Source organism: Parasteatoda tepidariorum, chromosome 3, assembly GCF_982258835.1.
Source record: "Parasteatoda tepidariorum strain Cologne lab strain chromosome 3, Ptep-v5.0, whole genome shotgun sequence".
NCBI classification, from domain to species: Eukaryota; Metazoa; Arthropoda; class Arachnida; order Araneae; family Theridiidae; genus Parasteatoda; species Parasteatoda tepidariorum.
Genome location: NC_141757.1, coordinates 93,599,988 through 93,608,060, shown reverse-complemented (window position 1 = coordinate 93,608,060; position 8,073 = coordinate 93,599,988). Strand labels below are relative to the sequence as shown.

At 25.4% G+C, this 8,073-nt stretch overlaps 1 protein-coding gene across 2 annotated transcripts in view; it reads left to right on the top strand.

The window, feature by feature from the left end:
* mgl (low-density lipoprotein receptor-related protein megalin) overlaps positions 1-8,073 on the top strand; it is a 119,403-nt gene that overhangs the window by 1,007 nt on the left and 110,323 nt on the right. The window lies entirely within an intron of this gene.

The following is an 8,073-nucleotide window of genomic DNA, read 5'->3' as shown; positions in this document are numbered from 1 at the left end:
TTATAGGATTACTTTGCCGAAAGAAAGAGTCCGATTTTACCGGCATCTATTCTAAATATCTGATTTAATAATTGTTTATGGTCTGTGATGTTGTCATCTGACTGTGATTCAAGGTTGATTTTTTTTTATATTTATAATTATGAAAACAAACTGAAATGAAAAGTTTTGAATGCTTTTAGTCTAAATAAACATTTATGGGTAATCGGTTTTAACCATTATAAATTTAAGTAAATAGTTTATTTAGTTGGTTTAGAATGTAAAAAAGTTTTTCTAATCAAACAATTGAATTACTCAGTTATGAGGTCGATGTACGTTACGGATTGTTTAAATTTTGTGGCTGTAATAGTATAATTCAATGCTTTTAAATTTATTGCTTATTTAGAACCTGACACAGTTTTGGTATAATTAAAGATTTCTGAAATGAAACTGAAATGAAAAATCGTGAATTAGTCTAAATAAACATTTATGGGTGATCGGTTTTAGCCATTATTAATTTAATTAAATAGTATAGTTGGTTTAGAATGTAAAAAGTTTTTCTAATCAAACAATTAAATTACTCAGTCATGAAATTGATGTACGTTATAGATTGTTTAAATTTTGTGGCTGTAATAGTATAATTCAATGCTTTTAAATTTATTGCTTATTTAGTATCTAACTGACAGATTAGGTACAATTTAAAAACCAAATTGTTAGCTATAAAAGTTGAAGAATAAAGTAATGGTTTCTATTTAGCATATTTTTTTTTTTATAAAGTACTTTATCATAATGACTGAATAAAGTAGTCTGGAATATCTTTTTGCAGAAAATGTACATTTTTTTCCTGAATTTCACTTTAAAGTAAAGGTTAAATTACTTAAATTATAATTTGTTGCAGAAAATTTTGTTTGTAATTAAAAGTTAATTATTTAATATTTTTGTAGGTATCTCTTAAGCTAGTGAAGTTATGTTTCAATGATTACTTTTTGAGAATATTTTTAATTTTTATATTTACAAGTATATGTTTTGAAATATGGAACATGAAAAAAAAAAAAGATTAATGGAAGGATTTTTATATTATAAATATTTGCATAGTTAATAAATAATTTTAAAATTTTGTACAAGATGTGTTTGTACAAATTTTTTTGTGAAAAAAAAATTTTATAGCATGAATTATTAAAGATAATTTATTCTTCTTTATTTCCAGATGTTTTTAAAAATTTTTTTTTAACATAATTATGTAATTTTCTAACTGTAAATTTGTTAATGTAAAGTTATCTATATTCTAATTGTAATTCAGTTGAAATATACAGGATCATATTGAATTGCAAACTGCTCATTTACTTCAACAGTTATAAAGCAGGATAAATTTTTGTTTCATAATTTTCAACTATCTATATTATAAAAATTTAACTGTATTCAAATAAACTATAATCTCACTATAATATTCCTGTATTAAAGTTTAACAATTCATATTAAGTGTAGCATATTTTTGATATCTGCAAATAGTTTATTTTTACTATTCATTAAGAGAAATCAGAGTTCTCTCTAGGAATAAAAAAGTGCTGGGCACTACCTCTCAGTAAAAGGCACTTTAATATTTGAAAAGGCACTCACTTATCACTGTAAAAATGTATTAAAATGTGTAGTATTGTGTCAAAAATGAATTTGATCCTCAAAAATTTACAAATTTCCCTCTTATAACTATTTTATGTGTATATTTCAAAGAATAATTAAAAGCATGCTAAATCACTGTGCATAATTTTTTTTAAAAAAAAAGTAAACTAAAAAAAAAGATTAATTTATAAACAACTTGAAAGCTTTTTTTCTACAATTTAAAATTAAAATTATGAGAAAAGAAACATTTATAGGTTTTTTTTAAAGGTATTTATTTAAAATAATTTTAAATCATTCAAAAATTATTAATGACACCCCCCCCCCCAAAAAAAAATAATGCTTATAAGGGCAAAGAGGGCTCATTTATAGGGATCAAAGGGCAGACAGGGCGGGCGGCCATTCTGAAAAAGTTTAGGGAGAACACTGGAGAAATAGTATAGTAACTATACAGTATTAACTAAATAAGAATGACCATAGTTTTATTTTAATATTTTGAAGTGTACTTATTGCTACAACATACAATAAATAATCAATTGCTTTGATTATATTTTTAACTATATAAATTTTAATAATAATTCTTCCAATACCAAAAAAGGGAGAAAAAAATGTATTATCACATTTATACACACTGCACAAGCAATAAATAATTCGCTATGTATTTATAAACCAAATTGCACTTTTTCTTTTTTTTAAACAGAAATCTATGTACTTGTTTGATACTTAAATTTTATATGGAGAAATCGTAATAGTTTCAATAGATTTATTTCAAGTATACTAAACAAATAATAATTTCAATAATTAACTTTTCTTTAAATTTTACAATTCTAGTAAATTTTTTGTAATTTTTTCCAATTTAATTATTTTTGGCGATTTTCAAGGATTTTTTTAAAAAGGGAACTTGGTACTTTAAATAAGTGTCGTTTATGCACCCTTTTTTTAAGCAAATATAGTACATTCCAAGCACACTCTCTCTCCTATCTAATTATGCAATTTCCAGTCCCCCTTTTTTATTCATAAAAGAAATTTTTTATTTTATTTTAATTATTTACAGAGTTTTTAATTGTTATTGCTATAACCGTTTCATTTTTATGAGGGGAAATGATGATAAAAGACTTGAGAGACGATAACAGAAAATATTTATGTTATAATACCACTTGTAAAGTCATTTCTTTTCTTTATCATTTTCCCACCCCCAATCTTATTGAAATCGGAAATATTGCCAAAATTGCCTGGGAAATTTTAGAATGATAAAATGTAAAAATAAAATAAATATTAGAAAAGAAAAACAAATACATTTTGGAATTTCATAAAGGATTATCATCTTAAAACATTTTTTCCCTGAAAAATATTTATATTTATGTTAATAAATTTTTTTCATCTATATAATATAATATTCTAAAATAATATATTCCATAACAAACTAAATATTCTATGAAATAAATATTGATTATTAACACAATAAAATATTCTATTGATTTTAGGAAAACTAATAATTATTTTATAAATAAAGTATTTTTATATAAAATAATTTAATTTAAAGAAAGCTTAAAATAAATATTAATATAGTGTATTTTAGTGCCTTTTATATCGTTTTGTTATTACATAATTGCAATATGGAGTCTTTATTTTCGTATCGTTTTATTATATATCATTACATAATCGTAATAAAGTATACTAAGCATTCCCAGCATTTATATGGATCCGGGATCTTGAAAAATTACTACCCGAGGTTTCTTTTTTCGCAGAAATTTTTATATGACCTCACATACTTTAGTATAAAATTCAGATTGTCAAATAAATAAAATTCAGATTGTCAAAACTAGGATACGGCACAACTTTTTTGCAGAAATATTTGAATACGTGAACATTGTTTAGGGCCGCATTTTTAAATGATAAAGCGCGCTTATTCAATTCGTATTAAAAGCAAAATAATCTTCGATCATTTTGTGTTTAATATGGTTAGGCTTTTGTAATAGTTATTTCACGAAATTATGTTAAAATTTGCACTGCATACTCGATTTTAGGAATCGATTTCAAATCAATGTCAATGATTAAATTTCTTGCTATCATCATTCTAGTTTTTTCCATTTTAAATTATCCGTTGTGAAACTCTTTTCAGTTGAAATTTTGTCATATGAAATGTTTAATTATAACAATAATGTGGAAGAGCTTATGTATTTGCCAATCTAGATCTCAATTTTTCATAAATTTATGTTAAAATTAGCATTTATAGGATTTATTAACTCTTTCTCACCGAATTTGTTGGAGTTCACTGAAATTTCTAAGGTTTTTTACAAACTGATTCTCTTTTCTTTTGAGTTGTATTTAACTTGATACTCTATAAGAAAGTAGGAGTATTATTCATATAATCAGAATAAATTATCCTTTCAAGTGGGATCACATAAATTAACTTAAGAAAATATTGCATAAGTCATTTAGAAAAAATTATATCCTAAAGCTGCTTTTTCTTTTAATACGAAATATTATATCAATAGATTTAAAAGTTAAAAGATTACAGGTTAAATTCTTTTTGGTTGTAATAAATTAATCTTAAAAAAAAAAAAAAAACCTGTCGTGCTTCTATTTATTTATTGCTTTCGTTATATATTTAGGAAAAAGCCGCAGGAAATAAAAATTTGTCATTTTAGAGGTCCTTAGAGAATTTAGTTTTTGTCATTTAACAACGGTTTAACTATTGCCTTGATTATATTAACAGAAATAATTAATTTGATTACTTTCTCATCATCTGCTTTGAGTTAGCAGATAAATACAATATGTATTTAATTTAAATTTTAAAGACAAGTAAAAAACGAACAAATTGTATATACGGGTATGATTTTTGAAGTAAAAGAAAAACAAACATAAGTTTGCTCAGGTTTATTTTTTTAATTTTTTTTTTTTAAAGATTTTTATTTATTTAATTTGATTAAATTCTGACAAGTTTTAACTTTTTCGCGTCGAGAAATAATTTTACTATTTTTACTCTATAGAAATCGGTAATAAATTCTTAAAAAATACGTAAGTTTTGGTCAAAAATAATTTCTTGCTTATAAAAGTTCAAGAATGCTAAAGTTTTAAGTCTTTCGACATTTAAATCTTTACCTCTGCATTATAGAGGTCTCTATGCTTTTTTCAAGATAAAAAAATAATTATTTTTAAGAACACTCGTTCATTTTTCGTTCGAAAGTATTATTTTATTTAGTTATTTATTTTTTTCGCAGGGGGTACTTATACAAAATTTGAGAGCGACAGGCTATGCAACCCTTTTTAATTGAGTTCGAATTCCATTAAAATTAAAGGCCCAAGCCCGAGATCCGCTACAACTTTCTTTCTTTTTCTTTTCTTTTTTTTTATTGTCAAGGCATTTGACAGTTTATAGACAGATGTTAAAATTCACTGATATTAAAAGATTTTTTGCTGCCACCATCAAAAAGAGATTGGGGGACTGTTTATTTTGAACACAAAAGTGCAAAACCGGGGCCAGAATTTGATATTTTAAAACAGTTCAAATGTTATGTTGTTGTTGAATATAGTTTTATCTTTTAAGCAATAATTTGAAGCCATTGATTGTTTATGGTCGGGTGTTGAAATTTACTGTGGTCATGTTAAAGAGCTTTACTAAAAAATTGTTCATTAAAAATTTCTGTAACCGTCACCATAAAAATGTAAAATATAATTTATCTCTTTAGCAAATGCAAGGATAATTACATTTTTATGATGACAAACATTTTAAACTTTTTAGCCCTTTTAAAAACTGATTACTAAAATATTTTTGCACGAATTTATGAGATATTAAACATTAAGTTTGACAAATTACTTTAGTTGACTTTCTTTTGTATTGCCGCTTTGACCTTCAGCAAAACACCTTTCACCCCCTGCTGTCATATTTTTGCAATAAGTCTGGCTTTTCTTCGCAGAAGTAATTTAGTTATTAGTCAAGGTCATACGACGCATTAACTTTTATTTTGTAAACATTGTAGGAATTTGTCATAATGTTTCTATCATTATTCCTAAAATAAATAAATGAAGGGAAAAAAATAATATTCATAAAATAAAATAAAGCTATCTATTATGGGCCCCTTTTTTAAAATTCTTTTTCAGTATTGCCGCAAAATTCATGTGTTCTGTGACCACCGCCCTTAATGTATAGTTTTAGAATCCGTTTAAAAAATGTATGCACATTTAAGATCTCAAACTAATATTTATATTTTTTAAAAAAAGGAAAGAAAAAATGGCTCGGATAAAATAAACTAGTTCGATTGCATGAATGAATTTAAAAGTATTTCTAAATTCTGACGTTTTACCTTCCTGAGTTTCTTTAGACATTCAAAAATGTTTTAATGCTTTTAATCTCTTATTCCTTGAGTCAGGGTGGCTAGGTGATCCAGGTTCGAGTCCTAGCGATGGCTGGTTAATACGAATTACAAACAAAATCTTCTTGTTATTTGAACTTTTCTTAATCTTTTCACTTTACTTAAGCTTTAAATAACAGTTAACGACAAAACGTAAACAGCTGACTATAAAATGCCTAATGGAAATGTTCAGAATTTCTTTTCATTACAAGCTAGAGTTCATAGAAGTAGACCTCCGTGCGATATTTTACGTTTAAAACAAAACATACAGATTTATTTGATATCAATGAGCCTATCTGTTTCTAAAAACCATTTTATTGGTTTAGTCTCTTTCTAGGGTCATAAACAAGAAAATTTCCGATCTCAAGGTTAATGATGAAAACCGGTCTTCCTGACTTTTCTACTTTTCGTCAAATTTACATAATCAATAGTAGTTGCCGTAGTTGCATTCAGTTGATCATTGATTGTTCTGATCATTTATCTTCTAGAAAGAGCTCTGTTCTTTTTTTTTCCCTTATTTGTCTCCCAGCTGTTCCTTTCTAACCATTATTGCCACCCAGGATTTTAACTTTGGTAATTGACATTGAAATCGAGTTCAAACCATGTGTGTGCTATTTTTGTTCATTTTAAGCCAATATCAGTTGTTAATGGCTGAAAGATGTAGGAATAATTTTGTGAGTTGTTTTCCCAGAATTTTTTTAACCCTTGGACGCAGAATTTTTATTGAACATATTTTTCATACTTTTTTGAAATTATTTTGTATTAATTTGGATCAAAATAAGTGAAAAATATTATATTTAATTTTATTCTAAGTATCACGACAGCCTTTTGATATCAGTATCAATATTTCTAAGTATCATGAAAAAAATATTTTTACCTTTTGTCATGTTATGGTTTTTGCATGCAAATTAGGGATCACATTTTTTCTGAATAAAATTCAGTGAAGTTCAGTTCTGCATCATGAACCCCAAGAACTATATATTTTTTTCGTTTAAAATCATGCTAAATCGAATAATAAAATTAGTTTATTTTGAACGTTATCGTCGCGATTAGAATTATTTCCATTATTAATTTAATTTTCAACATGAATGGAATATGTAAAATTCTATTGGAAAATAAATTAAAGTTAGAGAGGCTTAAAAACCAGTAAATTATTACTTTTTCTAACTTTTTTGTTTTTCAATGGTCAACCCTCTGATCTGTAATATAGACACATAAGTTTTTATTTTTTAACCCTTTGGTGCAGAATTTGTATGAAACATATTTTTCAAACGTTTTTTCATTATTTTGTATTCATTTAGGTCAAAATAAGTTAAAAATATTATATTTAACATTTTAATAATTTATGGTTATGAAATACAGCATGAAACATCGGTGTCTTTTTCTTCATTAAAGGTAAAATATTCCAAACAAGGCTCACTTCCGAGGAATAATTTTTTAAATTTTCTCTTATTTGCAGCTATTTAAATCAAAGCAAAACATTTATTCATCATTGAAATTTTTTTGATCTACAAAACCAATTACTAATAAATTTTTAAGTATTAATAGAACGAAAAATCTTTATAACTGCTTTTTTTTTTCTTTCTTGGATTTTATATTTTATTACAATTTCGATAAAATAACAGATTTTTTTTTTAGTATCTATTAGACTGTTTTTTATAATTAAAAAAAATAAAAACGAAATATTTTTTTCTGATGTGATTAGAGTCAGAAGAAAAATATATATTTAATAGGATCACTGGTGTTCCGTCTGCGTCAAAGGGTTAATTTCTGAAATTTATTGGTACATTGTGGGGATAGCAACTTTCATCCACAATGGAAGAGCATGGAATTAAAATTAGTTTGTTTAAATTTAAACTGTTTTTATTTAAACTAATTGTAAAGTAATCGTAGTGTTCATTTTTGTTGTTTTCTCTTCCTTTCATCGTCTTTTCTTGTCTAGTTTCTTTTAATTTGTCCAGTTTTTTTCCAGTTTTCTCCAGTTTCTTCCATTGTTTTGGAAGAACATCTTTCCCGTCAAAATGCCAACCCTGGTATATTGTGACATGATTACTGGTGTAAAATTTATCATCGTTATTCAGCATTTTTAAACTCTTAGAGGTTTATCTTTTGCAAATAAACACTGTTA